Source organism: Ursus maritimus, unplaced genomic scaffold (genome assembly GCF_017311325.1).
Source record: "Ursus maritimus isolate PB19 unplaced genomic scaffold, ASM1731132v1 scaffold_27, whole genome shotgun sequence".
In the NCBI taxonomy this organism is placed as follows: domain Eukaryota; kingdom Metazoa; phylum Chordata; class Mammalia; order Carnivora; family Ursidae; genus Ursus; species Ursus maritimus.
Window position 1 is genome coordinate 5,532,675 of NW_024425230.1, and position 23,857 is coordinate 5,556,531.

Below are 23,857 nucleotides of genomic sequence, written 5' to 3' on the forward strand. Positions count from 1 at the left end.
TTTTTTTTACATTTTTAAGGTCATGCCATATATGTGGTTTTCTCTTGATTTTTTTAGTCACTAAGTATTTCCCCATGGCATTTAAAATTTCAGAAATGTAATTCAGTGTCTTTATATGTTCTACTTTATGCATATGCTGTCATTTATTTAGAACTTACAATTTTTAGGGGCACCTGGGTGGCTCCGTCAGTTAAGCGTCTGCCTTCGGCTCAGGTCATGATCCCAGGGTCCTAGGATCGAGCTCTGCATCGAGCTCCCTGCTCAGCAGGGAGTCTGCTTCTCCCATTCCCACTCCCCCTGCTTGTGTTCCCTCTCTCACTGCGTCTCTCTCTATCAAAAAGATAAATAAAATCTCAAAAAAAAACCTTACAACTTTTAAACAAAAATCACAATTCTTTGAAATAATATTTCAGAAGTAGAAGGCACATTCCATACTATCTTGAATAAAACTTTGACATGCAAGGTGCATGGCATGCTGTGGTACTAACTCAGGATGAGGCAGTTGGGTGCCATATGGCAAACCAGACCTCATGTTCTCACATGCAATCCAGTGGGAGAACAGTGTTTAATAAATTGTTAGCATCATTTAGTATAAATCAGGAAGAAAATTAGTAGGTAATTTCCCCACACCGTATATGTAGATAAATAGAAGATGAAGTAGGGTATCCCAAGCACCAGATGCTGATTACAGATGTGTCGCAAAGTTAATGTGTAAAATCAACAATATATCCAGGAGATTTTCTCTGATAGCACCCCCAAGAATTTTCATAAACATTTTTTGTCAGTTTTCTTGAGATATAATTGATATATAGCATTATATTATTTTTAGGTGTACAGCATAATGATTTGATATGTACAGAGAGAAAGAAATCATTACCACAAATTTAACATCTATCGCCTTACATAGTTACACATTTTTTCTTGTGATGAGAACTTCTAAGATTTACCTTTTTATGGCAGTTTTCAACTATACAATACAGTGTTGTTAACTTTAGTCACCATGCTGTACATTGGCTCCCCAGAACTTATTTATCTTATAACTGAAAGTTTGTGCCCTTTCACTCCCTTTACCGATCTTGTCCAACTCCTACCCCCACCTCCGACAACCATTACTCTGCTCTCTTTTTCAGTCAGTTCAATTTTTTTTTTTGATTGCACATGAAAACTTTTTAGGAGTTTTAAGATGAGGGATAGAAATTTGATTCTGCAAATTATGGCAGTAATGTGCATATTACATACTATTCTGGGACAGGTGACTAGAAGAAAGGAGGGCATATGGTGAATTGTTGCAGCTTGAGGTGCTGTTGATAGAGCCCAGCTAGACTCTACCTCACTTTCTTCCTGGATAGAGTTTTTGAAGGGGAGGACTAGAGACATCATACATCTGAATCTTTGTAGTTCATTTGATAAAGAGGAAGCATAATGTTAATGGTTAAAAACACATACAACCATATTTTAATCAGAATATTTGGGTTCAAATCAATAACCTGTTGTTAATCTTAGAGAAGTCACTTCACTTCTAAGTTTGTTTTTTCCATTTATAAAATGAAGATGTTGGATGTTAGATTATTTCCCAAGCCCCTTCAAGCTGTAACACTGCACTTATAAATTCATCATGACAGTCCTATAACAACATAAAAATGTAGCCTGGATGTCAGTTTAATGAGATAGGATTCACCATTGTCAATTACTATAAACAAAGAACACATTATCTGTTAGTCATTTAGTAATCCTAGAAATGGGTGTTTAGTAGTTTGCTACAAGGCTATGCCTTCCTTCCTGTCTAGCCATTTTATAAGTGCTATAGGACAGGGATTGGCAAACATACACAGAGAAGCAGGTAACTGGGAGCCAAAAGGAGTTTAGATGACTTCAGATGGACAGAAATTGAGGTGTGCCAAATCTAACACAATGAAAATTAGTACTGATGAAATGGAATGGTAAGTTTAGATTGAAAGGTAAAAATCAAAAAAGCAAACAAAAAAACAGCTGTTTAAGCAGAAGCAAAAGCTGTTGCTTAACTAGTAACTTCATATGAGTTTCTGAAGGTACAGAAACTAGAATGGGACATAATGGGTCTCAATTAATTAAGGCACTGAGCTTCTCAATCTTGTGGGCCAAATCGTATCTGAAAGGTTGTTCTCATTTCTTGGTCAGAGCAAAGAAGTCTAACAGGGAAGTAATTTCCTTCTAGAAATCAGACACTAGAGCCCTGATAGGAAGGGAAAGAATTACCACTGGGTGTTCAATTATCCATCGTAAAAATCAATTGGACATATCTGTGTGGTTCTACTTCCGGGTTCTGTGTTCTTTTCCATTGATCTGCATGTTTTGCCCTCCACTAATGCCACAGTCTGTAGCTATGTGGTAAACCTTAATATTGGGTAGATTGATCTCTCCCTCTTGATTCTTTTTCTTCAAAATCATTTTAACTATTCTTATTCCATTGCCACTGTCTTTCCATGTAAGTGTATTACATGAATCTTGTCTATATCTGCAGAACAATCTTGCTGGATTTTGGCAGGAATTTCATTAAATCTGTATATCAGTTTGAGGAATTTTAGCACCATTAGTATTTTGAGTCTTCCAATGCATGGACACATTATGTTTCATCATTTATTTAAATCTTTGATTTCTTTCATCAGTGTTTTGTAGTGTTCAGAATATGAATCCTATACATGTTTATAAGATTTACAACTAAGTATCCATTTCCTTAATGAGTGATTATAAATGATATTGTATTTTTATTTCAGTGTCTACGTGTTTATTGCTCACAGAGTTAAACCTATACATGTGTTTTTGTGTGTTGATCTTGTATCATGTGACCTTGCTGTGCTCATTTATTAGTACTAAGAGCTTTTGTAGATTCTTTGGGATTTTCTACATGGAACATCATGTCCTCTGGAAATAGCAACATTTTTCTTTCTTTCCTTCCAATCTGTATGTCATTTATTTCCTTCCCTTACCTTATTGCATTGGCTGGAACATCAATTCAACATTAAATAAGAGTGATGAGAGCAGACATCATTGTCTTGTTCCCAGTATTAGGGGGAAAGCATTAAGACTTTCACTATTAAGTATAAAATGTACTGTATGGTGACTAACATAATATAATAAAAAATCATTAAAAAAATAATAAGTATAACAGTAGCTGTAGATTTTTGTAGATGTTCTTTAAGCTGAGGAAGTTCCTTTCTATTCCTATTTCTCTGTGAATTTTTGTCTGCAAGGGGGTAAATTTTGTCAATTTTTGTATGCATCAACTAATATTATCATGTGATTTTTCTTCTTAGTCTGTTAATATGGTGGATTTTATTGATTGATTTTCAAATATTGAACCAGCCTTGTGTCCCTAAAATAAACCTGCTTGGTCATGGTATATAATTATTTTTATATATGCTGAATTCTATTGGCTAATATTTATTAAGGATTTTGCATCCGTATTCCTGGGAGATATTGCAGATTGCCCACTTCTCCTAAGATCCTCATACAACAGAAAGAGAACAAGAGAGCTCTCCGAGGTCTCTCTTACAATGGCCCTAACTAACCCCAGTCACGAGAGCTCCACGCTCATGATCTAAGCACCACCCAAAGGCCCCTCATCCTAACACTATTACACTGGAGGTTAGAGTTTCAACATGATTTTTGGAGGGGGGACACAAACAAACATTCAGCTTATTGCATTAACCTTGATCACCTGATTAAGGTTGTTTCTGCAAAGTTTCTCTAATGCAAAGTTACCATTCATAATTAATAAATATCTTACAGGAGATACTTTGACACTATGATGCAGATACCCTGTTTTTCATCATACTTTTGAGTCAGAGGAGAGTCTTCAAGCCATCCTGTTACACCACTGCATGAAGTTGGGTGACCCAGTGATGGTGGCATCAAGAGAACAGACAGGGAAAACAGAAGGCCATTCTCTATCAATGTCAGAATTGTGTAGGGAGTAGAGAGGAGGGATGAAAGACATGGAGAAAAAGGGAGAAAAAGGGAGAAAGACATGTAAAGGACCCACTGAAATGAAGAGGGAGAAGTTGAGGGAGAATCTAATTTTTAAGTCTTAATTGACATGGTGAATGGGAAGCTTTACAAGGAAGATAGATTATAATGACTTTGAGGTACCGGTGAGATGTTCAAGTGAACATACAGTCAGGGATCTGTGGATTGAAGGGTAGAAAAGACAACAAGACTAGAGAGAGAGACTTGGGGGGCCATCTGAACATAGGTGGTTATGAACATTTAATTAGTATGATCAGTTATCTGAAGGAAAGAGCTGAGCCAAGGATAGGTCTAGGAGAATACCCATAGTTTGTCAGGAAAAGGAATTAGTGAGACAAACTAAATTGGTGGGGCAAGGAAGAATAATCAGATCATGAAGGATGATGGTATCAAGTATAAAGAATAGTTCAAGAGAATAACTGCAGCAAGGTGTGTTAACTAGGAGCAGAAAGGGCCATGACTTGGTGGTGACTTTTATAACTATGATTTCAATTGGGTAGTAAGGATGGGATCCAGATGTGGGTAGAGGATAGGGGAGTGCATAGAACGGAGTAAGTGTGGAGAGAACAACAGACAAGTCTTGTAAGCAGTTCAGCAAGGAATCGTGTTTGAAAACAGTGCAGAAGGAAAGATAGCCGTAATGCCACCTACACTGATAGTGGCAGCCAGATAGGGTTCTGTTGCTAAAGAAGATTCACGGGGCTCCAAATGACAATGCCTATGAACCTACAGTTTATTGCTGAGAAAGGATATGATATAGCCAAAAAACACAAAAGTAAGGACCTACATCATAGCCAAAGACTGCCTATCAGCAAGGGATTTGGAAAGGCAAGGTCTACACAGGCTCCCTGCAGTTGTCCTCCTTCTACGTGGGTATAACAGGTGTACTTTCTCTGAACCACCAAACTATCCAAATTAGGCAGCCCAAAAGAAGTCTCATTTGGAGCTTCTTATACCCTACTGGTCATGTAAGCACATTATCGCTAAAAGGCCAGCCCCAGCGTCGAAGCCCTCTCCCCCTCCCTACCCTACACACCCCACCCTGACACTGAAACTAGGTACAAACCATCAGTGTCGTTGTTATCACTGAGTGATACTAACAAACTAGCACAGCCTGCCCTGAAGCTCACTTTGGCTCCGTAAGTAAAAGACATCAGTATTAACCACCACATATTATACTTTGACCAGGTACATCTTTTACTTCAGCAAAGCAGCTCAGGCTAATTCCAGGCCTCTTAGAATTAACCCTCATAGCACATCCTTATATCAATGTTATTTCATTAGACTCTTAGAACTAGCCTCTTTTAGTACCATTACTCCTAGAGATGGTGATGCTCAAAAGGGTAAGTTGCCAAGGTAACATAGCTAGGAAGGAAGAGAAGAGAATTGAATTGAATGTATGAGACAGGAGGTCAAGCAAAAGATGCTTTTTCAACAAGAGGATTCCTGAGTGTGTTTGAAACAAGCTGGAAGAAAAAAGTAGAGAGGAAGAGCTTGCAGGAATGGGGGAGTGAAGGGATAATTGCAGAAAGTGGGTCTTTTGGGAAACAAGAAACAATGAGCTCCTGAGACTGTGTGCAAGGTAAGAGAGGAGGGGGTTGTAGGGGAGGTCATTCCCAGGCTCTCTGTAGCCTCCAGCTCAGTGGTTCTGCACTTGGAGGGCTTGTGAAAACCCAGATTGCTGGACAGCACGCCCGGGGGTTTTGATTCAGGAAGTCTGGGTGGAGCCAGAGAACTTGCATTTCTTTCTTTCTTTCTTTCTTTCTTTCTTTCTTTCTTTCTTTCTTTCTTTCTTTCTTTCTTTCTTTTTTCTTTCTTTCTTTCTTCTTTCTTTCTTCCTTTCTTCTTTCTTTCTTAGAAGCAGGCTCCCCATTGAGAAAGGAGCCCGATGTGGGACTCCATCCCAGGACCCTGGGATCATGACCTGAGCCAAAGGCAGATGCTTCACCGACTGAGCCACCCAGGCATCCCAGAGAACTTGCATTTCTAACAGGTCTCTGGGTGGTGCTGATGCTACAGTCCAGACACTCCACTTGGAGAACCAGTGCTCAGTGCAGGGTGGGTTGGGTCATCTGGAAGCAGAGGAGCTGGGGGTGATGGGATGGGGGCCTGAAGGAGGACCCTCTCTGGGACGGTCACCATGAGGAGCGTGGTCACCTAATTTGCCTATCTTTTAACAGAAGCATCAACAGATCACAAAACTAGGAAAACAACTGCAATTAAAAGTACCAAGGTTGATAAATGCCAGGATATTGGAGTAAAATGTGTTTCGGCTGCTTAGCTCTGATGCAGAAATTTCCCAGTTTAACAAAAAACAAAACCAAAAAAACCCAGAGAATAACAGACCATTTTCATTGCTGATATGAAAAAAAATGTCATCTCGAATAAGAGATGAAATTGTCTTAGCATAATTTCAACCATTTCGAAGTAGAAAAAATCCCCAGTGGAGGAGGGAGAGCTTAGGAAAGAACGTTTGGCTGCTGTTATGGGAAAAGCAGGTAAAGCTTGTTTCTTGAGGAGCAGTAACAGGACTGTGGGCTTGGTTATCAGGGAAGGACCTTTCAGGTGGGCAAAATGCCTCTGGAGCTCCAGGAACCACAGGGAATAAGGGACATGGCCTTCACAAAGTGAAGAGAAAGCATGGTTAGCATCTCAAGAGGTGGGGTGATGTTTCAGCAGAGGCTTTGATTTTGCTATTCAAATTCTAGGTGACTTTCTGCAGTATGACCTTGGGCAGGTTGCTTAACTCCTCTGGGCATAGGAGAGGTGGTATTTACAGAGGGCATGCTTGCCCCTGGAGTGTAGATTTGGGGTGAAATGTAAAGATGAAGCATATGGAATGTGGCTAGCACATTGGAGACCCTCAAAAAAGATCTTTTCTGCTTCAAGGTCAAATAGAAAACTCTTCACTTTCAAGCAGCTATAGTTCTGATTCTTCTCAAAACCTTGTCTGCAATTGCTTCCAGAGCCCTAAAACTAGCGACCGTGTGCCTTTGTGGCCACATGGAGGCACAGCCTGGTCCTGCAGGACCCTCCCTGCAGTGGCTGACTTCGCTGGGGAGGTGCCAGGCCCCAGAACAGCCTCGAGATGGGTGTTGCGTCAAGTCAGGTCTGCTTCTAGACTGCTGTGCTGCTGGCCATCCTGTCCCCAAATCACAGTCCCAGCCTGCCTGGCACTTCAGTCACCTGAGCTCCCCAGGTCCACCTACCTAAGTGCTGGGCTCTGACTTGGTTGGAGGACAATGCCATATTGTTCCTCTTGCCCCCTGTAGGCCAGCATCCTGCTTATGAGTGGACTTTCTCAGCCCCAGAAGAGGAGAAGGCAACCCTGCCCATTCATGCCTGGACTCTCTGCCTCCAACTCCCAGGCTCACCTGGCCCTGACGTGGCCTAGCCCACTGCTCACTTAGTGCCACTTGGAGTCTAACTGACCTTTTTTTTTTTAAAAAAAAAATATTTGTGTTTATTTATTTGAGAGAGAGAAAACACAAGCAGGGGAGCAGCAAAGGGAGAGGGAGAAGCAGACTCCCCACTGAGCAGGGAGCCTGATGCGGGGGCTCGATCCCAGGATGCTGGGATCATGATCTGAGCTGAAGGCAGATACTTAATTGACTGAGCCACCCAGATGCCCCTTAATTTACCTTTAAACCTATAGGTGGAGAATACTAATATAGCCAGAGCTCAGCCCATGCAGTAAGGTTGCAACGTGCTACGAACATTGCATTTTCCTCAGCGCATTCGGCGCATACCCCACGGTCCAAGGCGGAAGGTCATTAACACCATTAGGTACAGCGCCTTCCACTGAGGAAAGGAAGTGATTTTGAACTCCCTGAAGAGAAGTCCTTGCAGGCTGGAAATCTCCTACAATGAGGGGTCTCAGCTTTAATTTGCATAGTGCCTAGTTAATGCATTGCTCACTCACCCTCTATCCAGAGAGAAGGTTGGAGGGGGAGAGGGAGATGGGAAAGCTGGCTGGCCCAAACCTCCAGTCCTGCTCCCAGGCCCAGGAGTAGGGAGGCAAGTAGGGCCTGAAGGGCTCGGGATGACAGGAGCTGGTGTAAATCCCCAGCTGGTGGAGAAGAACTGCTCAGAAAGTGGGCTGGGCATCACAGGGGAGGTGGCAGAAGGGACCCAAAGGCCAGGTGACTATGTCCCATACAGCTAAGAGGGTAGCTGTGCGTGAAAACAAAGGTGTGTATTCAGTTTTAAGCCACTTCATACTGGGAACCTTCTCATGAGGTAGGTCCTATTATTATCCCCATTTCAAGTGAGGCACACAGGAGTCAAGAAACTCTCCTGAGGCCACAGAACTGATGAGCAGCGTGTGGGGGTTGGAACCAACAGTGTGTGGCTCAACGCCCACCCCAGGCTCTCCCACATCCCAACTTAAGAGCTGCGCCATCTGTTCCCTGTTCAGCATCCCCTTGGTCTCTTCCTCCCCAGCGGGAAGCCAGGGACCCTGTGTGCCCCCCCAACACCCCCGTGCTTGGCTCCTGTTGAGCTCTCTGGAGTTCTGTGGAACAAAAGGAATCTTATGTTAAAGGAGGAAGGGTGGAAACTTCAGACATTTTTTCCTTTGTAGGTCCTGTCCCACTCCTGGGCCCAGGCAAGGGAAGCAATTAGGGGCTGAAGGACTCACTTCTAGGTGACAAGAGGCAACAGCTAGGACCCAGAGACCAGCCGATGTGACATTTGCCACTGTCCAGGAATTGGTCTCAGAGGGCTACAGTGTCCAGTTTCCCAAGGAGGAGCAGCATTGCGTAGCCCATGGCTTTGCACCTGCTGAATTCCACGCAGCTCTAGATGAGTAAGAGGGGTTAAAGGTCTGGCTGGTTGAAACTGCCTAGACACAGATCACGTCTGTTGGATTCCAACCTGCTTGAGGCCCTGGGGTCTATTCTCATCCAGTTTTAACCTGCCTTCCTTTAAAAGTCTAATGATGCCGTTGAGGGGGAAGGAGGATCTCCCCCTCTCTCCCATGCTGCAAGTTTGTTTCCTTCTGCTAATAAAGCATTTGTAGATTGCCACCTCCAAAAATAAAATTAAAAAAACTGTTGCAAGGATGGCAAACCTGGAAGGGCAGGAACAGAGTGGCCAGGAGTCACAGCTGGGCACTTTGCTGTGCTGTCCTGGGCAGGCTGACTCACCTGTTCCGGGAGTCATAAGGTGGGGCACTGCACTGACTCAGGGAGGCAGAGCTGGGGAATGGCCAGCAGGTATGTTTTCCTGGCAGCAGCACCAACGTCGATAGCTTTGACAGCTAGTTTGGTGGGAGAAGAGTGGCCTCTCCTGGAGTGAGACCCTTGTAAAGGATGCTGACTGCTCTCATGAGAAGCCAGGGACTTTCTTCATTACTGTTTCCGGAACATCTTCTGTAACCTGGAGGTTTTTGTGTAAGGATGAAACTCTGGTCCTGCTGGCTGATGGAGTTAGAAAAGTGACTCCCGCCCGTGATGAAAGTAGAGGACATTTCAAGGTAATAAATAGTGAAATGTGAGATTGGAATGTACCCACAGACGATGCCTTAGAGTGTTACAGGAATGGGAAGTTGTGGAGGGCAGCTTGATCCGTGCTGGCTTCGTGAGCCTGCGGGGACAGGAAGAGGGGGTAGCAGTGGTTCTAAAGCACTGAGGGAATTTATTTCAGATTCTACAGAGAAGAGTGCCTGTGGGTTGTCATGATGTCCTCTGCCCTGATGGAACCCACCAGAAGAGCAGTCAGGTGTATTAGAAGGAGCTCTGGCCACAGAGCAGGCCCCTCAGCCTCTGTGCTTTGCCCCATGGTTGGCCCCTCTATGCGCCAGGCTTCCGGAAGATTCTGGTCGCAGCCTGCATGGGGCATCCAGTCTAGTGATACTCACTGAATCACATATGAGTAAATAGATAAACAGGGTAATTGCAGATTATCCACAGAAAATAAAGATGAGTGGTTGACAGTAAAGGTTGGGGAATGTCCTTTACAAATGATGGTCAGGGGCAAAAAGGAGCTTCCATGGGAAGCAGTCAGGGCAAAGGGGAGGGAGGAGTCCACTCTGAAATCCTGGTGTCATCTTGACCTACTACTGGGCCTCTGGGTCCATGTGAAGGTCAAATTCAAAGCAAGAAGAAGCTAAAAGAAAAGGGACCGTCCATCTTAGAGCTGAGAAGTGGGGCCAGCTGTGGGGTCAGGAAGCCTGGGAGGGCAGTAGCACCTTCTTCCTCTTGGGAAATGTAAGCACAATCTTAGAAATGACAATTTCCCAGAGAAGAAGTAAGTGGATGCCTGGCCCCATGACCCACGCTAGAGACCCTCTCACAGATCAGCAAGACTTTCATTCCTCCTTCCCTCCTTTTTTCCCATCCTTGCTACGGTTGCTCTCAAGGGCTACTGCCACCTGGGTCCAAGCCCTCCAAGTTGGCCCAGACGCCAGACACCCACCCTTCCAGGCAACAAAGGCTGCTGCCCCCTCGATCACCCATCACCTCCTTGGGTCCTGTTCTTCACCTGGGTGGCAGGTACTCCTCGGGTCAGCAGCAGGAGGCTTGGACCCACCCTTCTGAGCCACCCTGGCTAGCTCTTCTTTGAGACTTCCTCTTCTGGAGCTGTCCAGTGGGCTCTCCTGGTGGGCACATGGCTCCCACACCTGGGTGGCATAGCGGACAGAGCGTGTGCAGGTAAAGGATGGGTTGTGGGCCCATGAGCGAGCAGAGCCAGGCAAGGCCACAGGGTGAGAGAGTGGCCTGTGAGGCCCTCCTGAGAGCAGTGGGAGGACAGGTCTGTGTGTCCCCCAGAGCCCCTTTCCTCAGCTGTGTTTGTGACAATACCTGAGAGGACTTACAACCGCTCGTCCAGGGGGTGGCACGGAAGAAACCCTCAACCAGCCTGATTTCCCTCCCCCACTTCTCCTGGGAATTCTGTAGGATTTATGTTCCAGGCTAAGTGTCTCTTTCTCTCTGAAAAGTCCCCCAGCCCCTGAGGCAGTTGGCACAAAGCATCGTGGCTTCTCCTGGACTCAGGGTCACGATGATTGGCAGGTATTGGTTTTCCTGCTTGTCTCCTGTTTCAGGCCACAGTGTACACGAGGCAAAGACCGGTCCACTTTACTTCTGCCCCACTGCCTGCAACTCCTGGTAAAGTGGGTGCTCATCAAAGGTTTGCTGGGTGAATGATCAGCAGAGATTTCTTTAAGGAAATGGGGCTCGGAGGGACCCTGGCTTGTGAAGGGTCAGGGGCATTCAGATAAGAAGGGGGGAGGGAACCAGATGACAAAAATACAACAAAATCTAGGTGGGCGTTGGAGGCGAGAGAAGGAGTGGGAAGCCCGGGGTCTGGGTAGTGCAGAGAGAGCGCCTGCGCATGGTGAGCCATTCACACGCCTCCCTGGGTCCACCTTGGAGTCTATCAGGCAGCCACTGGCCTGCTGCCAGCCTTGGCTACCCTGCTGGACAATTGCTACCCACTTCATGCCTGCTGTTTCTTAGCAGTCAAACCTGGGGCACAGTGGGCTTTCTTTCATCTTTAGCCCCCTATGTGCCTGCATTTTTTCCCTTAGAATAACGTCCCTTATAGTTGTGAGCCCTTCAGGTCCCTAGAGCATTTTCAGAGGCCTGTCCCGGTAGTCTTCACCAGGAGCTTTGGAACCATCGGAGCCCCGTGGTAATGGATGAAGCAGGGTTGAAATGGCTTCCCAGGACTGCACGCCAGCAGGAGACTTGGCTGGTACCAATCCCAGGTCATCCCAGATGCTTTTCCAGTGGACTCTGCAACAGAGTAGAGACGGGACAAAGGAGGAGAATGCAGCAGGAGCAGTGTCTTTATGCTTTAATGTGGGAGTTATTCTAGGCTCCCACCTAGAAGCTTCCAAACATGTGGCGTGTCCTCAGTTTCCACGCACACTCCCAGGCCCTCTGTCCACAGTCAGGGTGCATGGTGAAAGGCACTGCCAGCTTTATCATGATGATGTCTGCAATCTAGCCACATTCCAGCTTTCGGAACCCAAGATACAGGACTACAGTGGCTATTTTATTTTAGAAATTATTGTTCTCCTAGGGCAGTAGTTCCCACAAAGCATTGGTTCCACCCTTCGTTTTGGCTGATAGCTTTTCCCCTCTCTTCATTGTGTTTCTGATCTGTATTGTTTTTCAGTCACTAGAAATTTTCTTGCATTTCCCTCTAGAGGAACTTGCATTTTGAAAAGCACTTCGGCCTACCAGACCTTTACATCTTTTATTATGGACAGATTTTGCACTTACAGTATCTTATGGTACAAAAAGAAAATCTCCCCTTTATTTACAGAAGTTGTCACAGACTTTTCCTGAGTGTAAATTTCCTGAAAGTTTAGCCAGGACGTGCTGCAAGTTTTGATTCCGTTAGAGGACCGGAAACAAGACTGCATACCAGCAGGCCTGAGGCCCCTGTGCTTTTTTTGTGACTTCTTGAGTGACAGACTAATTGATGATCAGTATGTGAATTAAAACTCATTTTAAGAGAAAATTTCTCTTAAAGCTCTCAGGAAGACCAAGAAATAAAACCACCCATCATCTGCCTATCCCAGCACACTTGGTGATTGTGAATAATTCTGCAAATCTCTGTTCGAGTCCCTGCTTTCAGTTCTTGTGGGTATATACCCAGTAATGGAATTGCTGGATCGTGTGGTAATTCTATGTTTAATTTTTTGAGGAACCGCTATGTTGTTTTCCTTAGAAGCCATTTTACATTCCCACCAGCAATGCATAGGGTTCTAATTCTTGTATATCCCCACCAACACGTGTGATTTAATTTTTTTTTAATAATAGCCATTCTAGTGTGTGTGAAGGGTATCTCATTATGGTTTTGATTTGCATTTCTGCAATGGTTAGTGATGTAGAACATCTTTCCATGTGCATATTAACCGTTTGTATGTCTTCTTTTGAGAAATGGCTCTTCAGGTCCTTTGCCCATTTTCGAATTGGGCTGTTTGGGTATTATGTTGAATTGTAGGAGCTCTTTATATATTCTGGATATTAATCCCTTATCAGATATATGATTTGTAAATATTTCCTCCCATTCTGTGGGTTGCCTTTTTCTGTGAATGGTGTCTTTTGATGCACAGGAGTTTTTAACTTTGATGAAATCCAATTATTTTGTTGCTTGAGCTTTGATCCCCAAGAAATCATTGCCAAATCCAACATTATCCTAATTTTCTTTTAAGAGTTTTATAGTTTCAGCCCTCACTTGTAGGCCTTTGGTCCATTTCAAGTTAATTTTTATATATGGTGTTAGGTAAGGACCCAACTTCATTCTTTTTCATGTGGATAGCCAGTTTTCCCAACACTATTTGTTGAAAAAGATTGTCCTTCCCTCGTTGAATAGTCTTGGTGCTTTTGTTGAAAGTTATTTGACCATAGATATGAGGATTTATTTCTGGACTCTCCATTCTATCCCAGATAGAATCCTCATATGCTGTCTTTACATGCATACCACACTGCTTCAATTCCTGTAGCTTTGCAGTAAGTGTTGAAATCAGGAACTATTTCACCGCCAACTTCGCTCTTCTTTATCAAGATTGTTTTGACTATGGATTCCATTCTTTTGCATTTAATCTCTTCCCATTTCCATTTAAGAATTCAGAAAACGTATTATCCACGAAACCATTTTGAAAGAGCTACTCAAAAACTCCCTGTAGTAAAATAAAAAATTAATTAAATAAAAGATAAACAAAAGATATGTAAATTATCTGTGATTAATTAACAGTGAAACACAATCACATGTTGTAATTATTAACAATGTAGCCGTGAAGCGTAAGACGATTGTTAAGAAATCTCTAAGAAACTAGAAGCATGAAAATTAAAAGCAATTCAGAGTCTTTTAGGTGATTTTAACCAAATATAACAGGTAGCAAAGGAAGGGAAGGGAATTACATTGAACAAATGGTCTTATCCTGTTTGGAAATTAGAGGTTGTGTCTGTTCATCAATTCTCAAGATAAAAAAAAAAAATTGATACACCTATGTGTGTAACAAATTTAAGAGAAACACTAGAAGGAAAGGTAAGATATATAACTTCTAAAAAATATATTACAGGAAAAATAGGACCAATCAAGTCAGCTGAAGACAGTAAAGAAAATAACACCATAAAATTTGAAAAGTTCTAAAACAGATGATGGGGAAAGATCCAAATACACCAGTCATCTCCCTACCCTACTCTTAACACTACTCAAAAAATAAAAATGGAACAGGTTAAACTCCCCAATTAAAGGGCAGATATTGGAGTGAAGGACTGAAATTGAGTAAAGGATTAAATTTTATTTGTTTATAAGATATCAGATAAGACACAGCTGAAAAAAAAATGGCCTAAAGAGGTAAAAAAAAACGGCATAGGCAAAACTATTACAAGCAATGGTACAAGAAGAATGAGGAGCAACAAGACAAGTAGCAGAGTGGAATTCAAGGGGGGAAGGTATACACAAAACCAAAATATATTTAGTAAAAGGTAGAAACCACCAAAAAGAGAGAGTGATCGCATCCTCTTTGAAATGTTGAAGACTTCAAAAATGAAGACGTGTGATTTCTCCATCTGGGTGGGAGCTAATAAAGGGGAAGTCAGCCAGGGGTCTGGAGCCCCCAGATACTTAGGAACTATGGGTACAGGACATACCATCTCTCAGGGCACACCATAGACATTCCACAGACACAGGCAGGATCCTCAGACTTCACCCAGATCCTGTAGGAAAGCAGGGTCTCTGTACCCTATGTGGTATAGTCTGTGTAGAGTGCACAGATGTGACCCAGTTCCCTCCCCTCACCTGGGAAGTCATAGGCCTCCTAGCTTAAGAGCATCTTAGGGTTCCGATGCCTACAAGAAAACTCCACATTGCATATAAGTGAGTGGATCTCAGGAGTCAAGATGCTGCAGAGTGAGGTGTACCCACCTGGACTGTGGTGTGGTCCACAGGGCCCTATCCATTCACAGTGCTGTTCATGACACCCTGCCCTCTGTATGGAGCACAGTGCACCCTGCCAGGACCAAGATGTGGTCATCGTCATGACTGCCTAGATCCCCCATGGTCCAGGCCGTGATTATGAACAGCTTCCTAACTTCAAGATTCCTCATGGACCACACCACCTGAGTCTCATGGAATGTCAGGAGCCAGGCTTTGGTTTGTGAGTCCCTCTGGGAAGTACTGCACACCCTTCTGGAACATCAGCATAGCACATGAGTGTCTCATGTGTTCTAACCCACAGTTACTTCTCACCCACCGGGGAGACTTTTCCCATTTATCCTGACCTACCTCCAGAGGCCTGCATTTATTTCAAAATTAAAAAGTGGGATGGTGTGTTAAGAAGGGAGATTCAGGCATGTGGGGTTCACTATCAAGACCATTTCAAGTTCATATTGAATATTTAAAGTGACTTTTAAATTTGAAATATTTACATTTAACTTTTAAAATATAAAAAATACATTCTTAAAACTTAAATTCTAAATTCTCACTTTTAGTGAAATATGAACATTATTTTTTTATATTTGTTGTCCTTTTTCCAGAGTTCCCAGGGGCTACAGTCTCACACCTTCTACTGGGGCAACAATGGGCCATCTCCAGCAGGGACGGTGCGGCTTTGCCCTAGATGCCTGACTGCCACACACCTCCAGAGAATCACGGTGTCTGAAAAGTAAGTCCCATGTTCATGGGGCCCCTAGCGACTGTGAGGAGTGGTACGTGCAGTCAACACCTCTAGCAACAGACCTTGTACTGGTCCTTGGAGCACATTGCCTGGAAATCAGATCTAAAGCCAGGGATAGTATTATTTATTCCCTGAAATCCATTGAGAAAGAATTATGAAATGAGTTTTGTATTGCATTTGAATTTGCATTTAGAATGATAAACATTATTCTCAGGAAAAAAAGTGCTGTAGTGAACAACAGAAGTGATTTGATTTATACTAGTACAGAATTTACAGGGTAACTCTGTTGCCCTCTGTCGCTATCGTGATTGATCTGTAAAGTATTTTAAGAGTAATCTAAGCAAAAGTAGTCTTATCACCTTCACAGATTTTCCTTTGTAATGTTTCCTCTTAGTTCTTGTCCCCAAATGCAGTTTTTATCTAGTTGATTAATAGCATAACAATTCTTTTGCCTTATGACTCTTGGAACAAACATTTATTTTATGTCTGCTTTTCATTTTGATAAATTTCACATCTGTTAAAAAATGGAAAGTGAACACTCATATAGTCTTCACTCAGATTTACCAGTTGTTTACCCACAACGACAAACACACACACATATACACACATGGACTATGTCCTCGTGTGTGTTATGTGTGTGTGTTTAGTGTTTCTCTCTGAAGCATTTGAAAGTAAGTTACAGACATCATGACATACTTTGGGAAATATCTCCTACATCCATAGGCTTTCTTCTTCAAGAAGGTAGCACCATTACCACTGGAGAATTTAATATTGATAAAGTAATCTTATCCAACCTATACTTCCTATTCAAATACCTCTGGTTGTCCCCAAAATATCCTTCATAGCTGTTTTCCCCTAACTAGCGTTCAGCTAAGTATCCTGCCCTGAATTGGTTAAGTCTTTTTAAATCTGAAGCAGAATACACCTGTTGCTTTTATCTTTTGTGATTTTGACATTTTTGAAGAACCTAAGCCATTTGTTTGCAGGAGAGTCTCACAGTCTGGATTTGTCTGGCTGTGTCTTCATGCTTAGGTTCAGGCACACGTCTTGTGTGTTTACACCACATCCGTGCGTTCAGCATGTCAGTGTGACCTGGTGTTGGTGAGGACAAGCTTTGTTCACCTGGCTCAGGTGGTTTCTGCCAGAGCTCTCCTTTATGAAGTTACTGTTGTTTTATTTTATTTTATTTTACTTTATTGATAATGTTGTTTGAATCTTCTATTATTATTATTATTATTATTATTATTATTATTATTATTATTATTATTATTATTATTATTATTATTATTATTATTATTATTATTATTATTATTATTATTATTATTATTATTATTATTATTATTATTATTATTATTATTATTATTATTATTATTATTATTATTATTATTATTATTATTATTATTATTATTATTATTATTATTATTATTATTATTATTATTATTATTATTATTATTATTATTATTATTATTATTATTATTATTATTATTATTATTATTATTATTATTATTATTATTATTATTATTATTATTATTATTATTATTATTATTATTATTATTATTATTATTATTATTATTATTATTATTATTATTATTATTATTATTATTATTATTATTATTATTATTATTATTATTATTATTATTATTATTATTATTATTATTATTATTATTATTATTATTATTATTATTATTATTATTATTATTATTATTATTATTATTATTATTATTATTATTATTATTATTATTATTATTATTATTATTATTATTATTATTATTATTATTATTATTATTATTATTATTATTATTATTATTATTATTATTATTATTATTATTATTATTATTATTATTATTATTATGTTATGTTAGTCACCATATAGTACATCCTTAGTTTTGGATGTAGTGTTCCATGATTTATTATTTGCGTATAACACCCAGTGCTCCATGCAATACGTGCCCTCCTTACTACCCATCACCAGGCTAGCCCATTCCCCCATCCCTCTTCCCTCTGAAACCTTCAGTTTGCTTCCTGGAGTCCATAGTCTCTCATGGTTCATCTCCCCCTCTGATTTCCCCCCCTTCATTTTTCCCTTCCTTCTCCTAATGTCCTCCCTGCTATTCCTTATGTTTCACATATAAGTGAAACCATATTATTCCTTGTAATTAATAGGTAATCAGTGGGGTGAACTTTGAGATCATCAGAATATTCTCTTGTTTAGCTCATTTTCACCCATTTTAGCATCCACCAAGGTTGTATTATGATTTTTAACTAATCAGTTCATCAGCACCACGGTCTTCCTTCCTTATCGAATGGTTTCATTATTTTTTCATTTTTCCATGGTTGTGAGCTGCCACACAAGGGAGTATATCGAAGCAGTCAAGAGAAGGACTCTGAAATTAGACCGTCTGGATGCGTGTCTAGTATGCATTCCGTCTCTAACACACTCACTGGGTGACCTTGAGCAAATATTTCATCTCATAAACCCTCAGTGTCCTTATGATTAAAATTAGGAGACAACGAGTAACCACTGCTCTGTTGTCTGGTAGGAATGGAGCCCACGGTCGGCCTCACTAAGTATTAGCTATTAATTATTATCAGCGACAGGAGGACAGGCTGAGTCCCTCCGGATGCTGCTTCACTCCTGAGATCTTCTGTAATCCCTGAAAGCCGAATAAGACCTTTGGCAAAAAAATGCTGATAAACCTGAACGACGGGGCAGAGGTTCCCCAGGATGTGAGTGGTCATATTTTTAAGTACCTAAAGCTAGAAGGTTGCATTGAGAAGCAACATCGTCACAGCAGGAAGCATGCGTCAGTGAACAGCATCCTAACGGCGTCCACTCCGCCATTCTGGTTATTTCTAACACTCTTCCTTGCTTTGCTCCTTCTCCTTGCTAGGCCTAGATCTCCCTAGTCTGCTGACAGTTTTGCCTTTCAGTCACTAGCAACTGATTGTTTGAAGATGATTAGGTTTCCTTCTGTTTACATCAGGTCATTGTGGCTTTATTTGAGTTCCATTGCCTTGGAATCTTTGAGAATCTTTTGAAAATTCCAAGAAAATAGCTTGTGAATATACAAGTTAGTTTTTGAGCTTCGCATGGGCATGAATTAGGCTGAGTCTCAAAAAAAAAAAAAAAAAGAAGAAGAAGAAGAAGAAGAAGAAGAAGAGATTGCCCTTGGAGAACATTTTTAGCTAGAGTATCTGAGAAATGCTTCCTCTGAAAATGCTACTTGCCTAGATTTCTCCCCACCACTTTGGAAAGCAAATGAGGGCTGGTTTTCATAAAGAAGGGCTGCTGGCAGCATGCATGCTGCATCCAGCGTGTTTCCTGGCTTATGGCTTGCAATGCCGAACTTGAGGGATGCCCTGTGGTGTCACCCATTTTCCTGCTTGCTGGGTGATGCCAACTCAGCCAGCCTGAGGTTAGCTGGGGCAGAGAATGGGCCCTGCAGACCCGAGGTAACACCTCTGCCCGGGCAGCAACCCAAGTCCCCCAGAAGGCTCACCACCTCTCCTTCTGTTTTCCTCCCTTTAGCCATTTGCATGCCTATCTCTGTGTCCCCTTGATGAGCTCCTCAGGGAAGGGACAGTGGTGCAGGCACAACATAATAGCCTACAGGTTGAGAGAAGCACAGTTAAAAATCAAATCTGCAGTTCTGCATAATCACAGAGGAAATCACTTGGGTGTCTTTCAAATATGTGGGTGGAAATATCAGGGCTGCCTTTTTTCTGTTTTTCAAGTGAATTCTGTGAAATTCTGTCCACTTGGAAACCTGAGTGATCTGGTCTTAAATGAGTAGCATACTCCTAACCTGTGTGCTTGAGACTGACATGGAAACATCTTGAAGCCAAGGGGAAAAGCCCCCTGTAGAGAACCCCTCCCAAGGCTTCAGGTCCTGGGCCTTACTGGGGGGAGGACCTCCTTGCTGGCCCTGGGTCGGTCCATGAGTCTCTGTCTTCATGTTCACTCTACTTACTTGTTCCTGGGGGCTCCTGCAGCTATTGCCCTGAGGGCCACACCAAGTCCTACCTGGGTTCCAGGAGCTCATGTTTTTCTGTGGCAGGTGTGATCGTGGCACTATGTCTTTCCATGTCATGCCCACACACAGTGAGCTGTAACCTCCCCAGGAAGGATGGAATGTGGGTCCTGGAGCAGCCCTGGGGCTAGGTGGCACACCCAGGCCATGAAAAGGACAACAGAACTCAGGGCTTGATATCTGCCTGGGAAACCAGGTTCTGTTGATCAGTGTCAAATGTGGAGCAAAAGTGTGGGTGTGCTGGGTGAGACAGGTTTGTCCATCCATCTATGTGAAGCCTTACCCCGTGGTCTCTCTGGTTCCGGGGTCTGGGATCCGGTGCTCACTCCCTGCTTTCTAGCTCGGTGGCCATAGTTTCCCATCTGCCCAATGGGGGCAGCAGTCCCTGTGGGGTAGGCCTCCCGGGGCAGATTTGGGATGGTGTTTCCCTTGGTGCAGGGACTGAGTGTTGAAGGGCACCTCCCTCTTCTACCCTCATTCTTCTGTTGGTTCATCTAGCAGCACTCAGCACTCTGGGATTCCACAGAGAAGACCCATTCCTGACCCTCAGGGTCCACACTCACAGTCGTCGTGGCAGAAGGGAGCTGCATAGAGCAAATGCCAAAGCTCATAAGGCCCGTGTGGGGGGCCCCTCTCAATGTCTTAATGTTTTCTTTGAACTGCTTTAAATGGAAACACATTTAAATCCACACTTACTCCTTGAGCAGAGGGAACTGCAGGGAGGAGGGTGAGCAGCGGTCTCAGCCTGGCGCCACTGCAGCCACTCCTCTCCCGGGGATGGAGCTAAGGTTTCCTGTCCACTGGGGCTGCCAGGGATGTGCCGATGTGGTTTCCAGCCATAGGGCACGAGCCCAACTCCTAGTTACACCAAGGCCAGGCTGGGGGCTAAGTGTGGATCGGCTCTGTAAACCTCAGTTTCCTCATCTCTGAAACAGGGGTGGTGATGGTGGTGCCCTCCACACAGGGCTCAGGTGAGAACAGAGTTAAGTCATGAGAAGTACCCAGAACTGTGACACCTGATAAGAATGCTAGAAATCATGGTTGTGAGTATGAGGGCCTAGGCGGATGCATAGCCCACAGCGAGCAGTGACTTTCAGCTCCCTTTTCCCTGTCCTGGCACACACTTTGGCTCAGTTATTATGAACAATTGCATTGTGAAATAGCATAGTGCTACTCTGGAGGTCATTTTGTGGTAGGTGGGGCTGTATCCCCTGGGTCAAGCCTTGAAAGCTGTGATTTATTATTTTTGGTCTGTTTGTCATGGTTTTCTTGTGTGCCCGAATTAAAGCTTGTTGTGCCCAACAAAGGCCCTTGAGACTCCCTGAGAAATGAGACTGACCTTGGAGCCCATGGCCCTGTGCCACTGGCTGGATCTTATCTCCCAGCTGGGTGACAGGGCTGGTTAGCGCCTGCCCCACCTGAGCGTCCTCCTGTGCCATCCTTCCTTGGCCCTCAGACCCCCTCCTGGCCTTTCAATCAGACCAGAGGCTGTTACCTTGGGGCCCAGGATTGCTCCAGAAACTGTGGGAGCTTGCTGCCTGTGCTTGTAAGCCTTTCTTCTGGTACTCACAGATAGGTCTGCATGTGACCCAGGTGGTCTCTCAGCTAGTCTTCACATCCTGTGATTGTGGGTGCACATCTGAGTACACATCTAACATATTGCATCATAAATTTAAATAGACACAAAGATGTCATTTCTAGCATATTGTAAATAATGACATTTAAAACAGCACAGGTGTGTCACTTTTTTAAGATTTTATTTATTTATTTATTTATTTATTTATTTATTTATTTGACAGAGAAGGAGAGAGCGAGCAAGCACAAGCAGGGGGAATAGCAGAGGGAGAGGGAGAAGCAGACTTCCCGCTGAGCAGGGAGCCCAACGTGGGGCTCCATCTCAGGACCCTGGGACCACCTCCTGAGCCGAAGGCAGACGCTTAACCAACTGAGCCACCCAGGCACCCCGATATGTCACTTTTTTATTGAAGTATAGTTGACATATAATATATTAGTTTCAATTGTATTACACAGCGATTCAACAATTCTATACATTACACAGTGCTCACCATGATAAGTATAGTTACCATCTGTCACCATATAATGTTATTGCAATTAAATATGATTAAGTATATTACCTATGCTATGCTTTTCATTCAAATCTATCCTTTTTTAAAAAATATACACAGTCGGGGCGCCTGGGTGGCTCAGTCAGTTAACTATCTGCCTTCAGCTCAGGTCATGATCTCGGGGTCCTGGCATGGAGCCCTATGTTGGGCCCTCTGCTCAGCAGAGAGTCTGCTTCTCCCTTTACCCCTCCCCCCCACTCGTGCTCACTCTCTCTCTCCTCTCTCTAAAATAAATAAATAAATAAATAAAATCTTTAAAAATAAATATACAAAAATAAAAATATACACAGTCAAATATAAAGACCACCCATTCAAAATACAGGATACTTGGGTTCTTCCTTCACTTTGAAAGTTTATATCATTTTTTCCTCCTTGAATTCATATAGAAATAGGAATAGGAATTCCACATCCCCCACAAAACTTTATTATAATTTTCTTCTAGAAAGACATTCACTTAAAAAATAAAGAAAGACATTCACTGATTATTCTGTCACCTGTTTTTTTGCGTATTTGTTTGTGTATGTTTGTTACACAGACCTATATATATATATATATATATACACATATGTATGTTAGAATATTCCATGTAGCTTGTTATCGATACTATTTATAGTATTAATATACAAATGATCAAAACAATGTAATTAAATACAAAATAAAATATACCAGAGAAGAGTCTCTAAATGAGATGGTTGACAGAGGCTCCTGGGGGGACCTGGTGTGAGGACTTACTGGCTGTCCCTTTGTGTGGCATCTGGAGGTTTCCACTCCAGAGAGATGTAGGGTGTGTGAAAGAAGAACCTGTGGGGCAGACATCTTACCCATGGATGAATTTTAGGATCGATTATATACGGACTTGAGAATTTGAAAGTTGATTGTTTGAAATATCCCACACTTATGTCCCCTTGAAAAAGCTTAATGTGCCCCAGGAGTGCCCAAGCTCAGGTTAAGAGCCACAGTCCAGGCTTCCCTGCTCACTCAGATCTAGATCCAGTCTCTCTGCCAAGGTCAGATGCCGTGTCATCACTATCCTTACCTCTGAATCCCTTCCGTGAGACCTGAACCTCCCCTACCCCTCCTGCAGCTTCCTTTCAAACCATAGAATCTTCTAGAATGCAGTTGTGTCCTTTGTGTCTTTGTGGCCTTCCAAGAATCTGTGTGGACCGAGTCTCCCACAAGAGTTCAGAGAGAGCATTTTGGTTTTGATACTTTGTATAGTATGCCATAATCTGGATCTTTCTTTCCTGGGGTCAACATATTTCTCCATGTTGGCTGTACCTTCAAGGGGAACATTTCTGTATGTGGCTTTTTCTGTAGACCCATGGCAGTGTGTGTACCTCAGGGTGGGCCCATTGGCATCACCAATCAGGAAACCCTGGTAACCAGGACTCTGCATCAGGGCCTCCTCCTCAAAACCTGGGTGCCGAGCCGTAGGAAAGAGGCACAGTCCCAGTGAGACAGAGTGAAAATCAGTTCTTAAGGGACTTACGTGCTCAGGGGCAGTTCTTGAATCTTCTGTAACCATAGAGGCCTGCTATCCACATGCATATTGTGCCACCATAAACGTGTGCATGTGGACGGGCCAGTTAAGATAATGCCAGGGGAGCAGTTGCTATAGGGATCATCTTCCAGTGCTTTGCTGAATTCCTTCTGTACCTTGTAGGCATTCCTAGAGCATGCAAAGCCCAATTCTCACACTAAATCATTTGTTAGCATATATAAAACTTAATTTTACTCATTGATAAGGGAACCAGCCAGAAGATAAATGGTCTGGCTCCTAGTACATTTGAGTAACTAGAATTTATAAAGTCAATTGGAAAAGAAATAATGAAATAAGAGACTAAGTTAAGTTCTCTAGAGGGCAATAATACCTTATTTGGGGTTAACATTTTAACTGAGGGCAATAAAAATCAAAATAAGCTATCAATTTCTGCAAGTTAGCCTCTAATTTTACAGAGCTATAGACCCTCTGCCTCTTTATAAGTTGTTAATTATTGGTTAAGTAGTTGTGACGATTCTCAAGAGTTTCAGAATAGGATCAAACAGGCTTATAATAA

The 23,857-nt window shown here is 42.6% G+C and overlaps 1 protein-coding gene across 1 annotated transcript in view; it reads left to right on the forward strand.

Moving 5' to 3' along the window:
* OTUD7A (OTU deubiquitinase 7A) overlaps positions 1-23,857 on the forward strand; it is a 376,751-nt gene that overhangs the window by 164,729 nt on the left and 188,165 nt on the right. Inside the window, 1 exon segment of the mRNA XM_040642665.1 lies at positions 15,504-15,631. The gene's annotated coding sequence lies outside the window, so the exon portion shown is untranslated.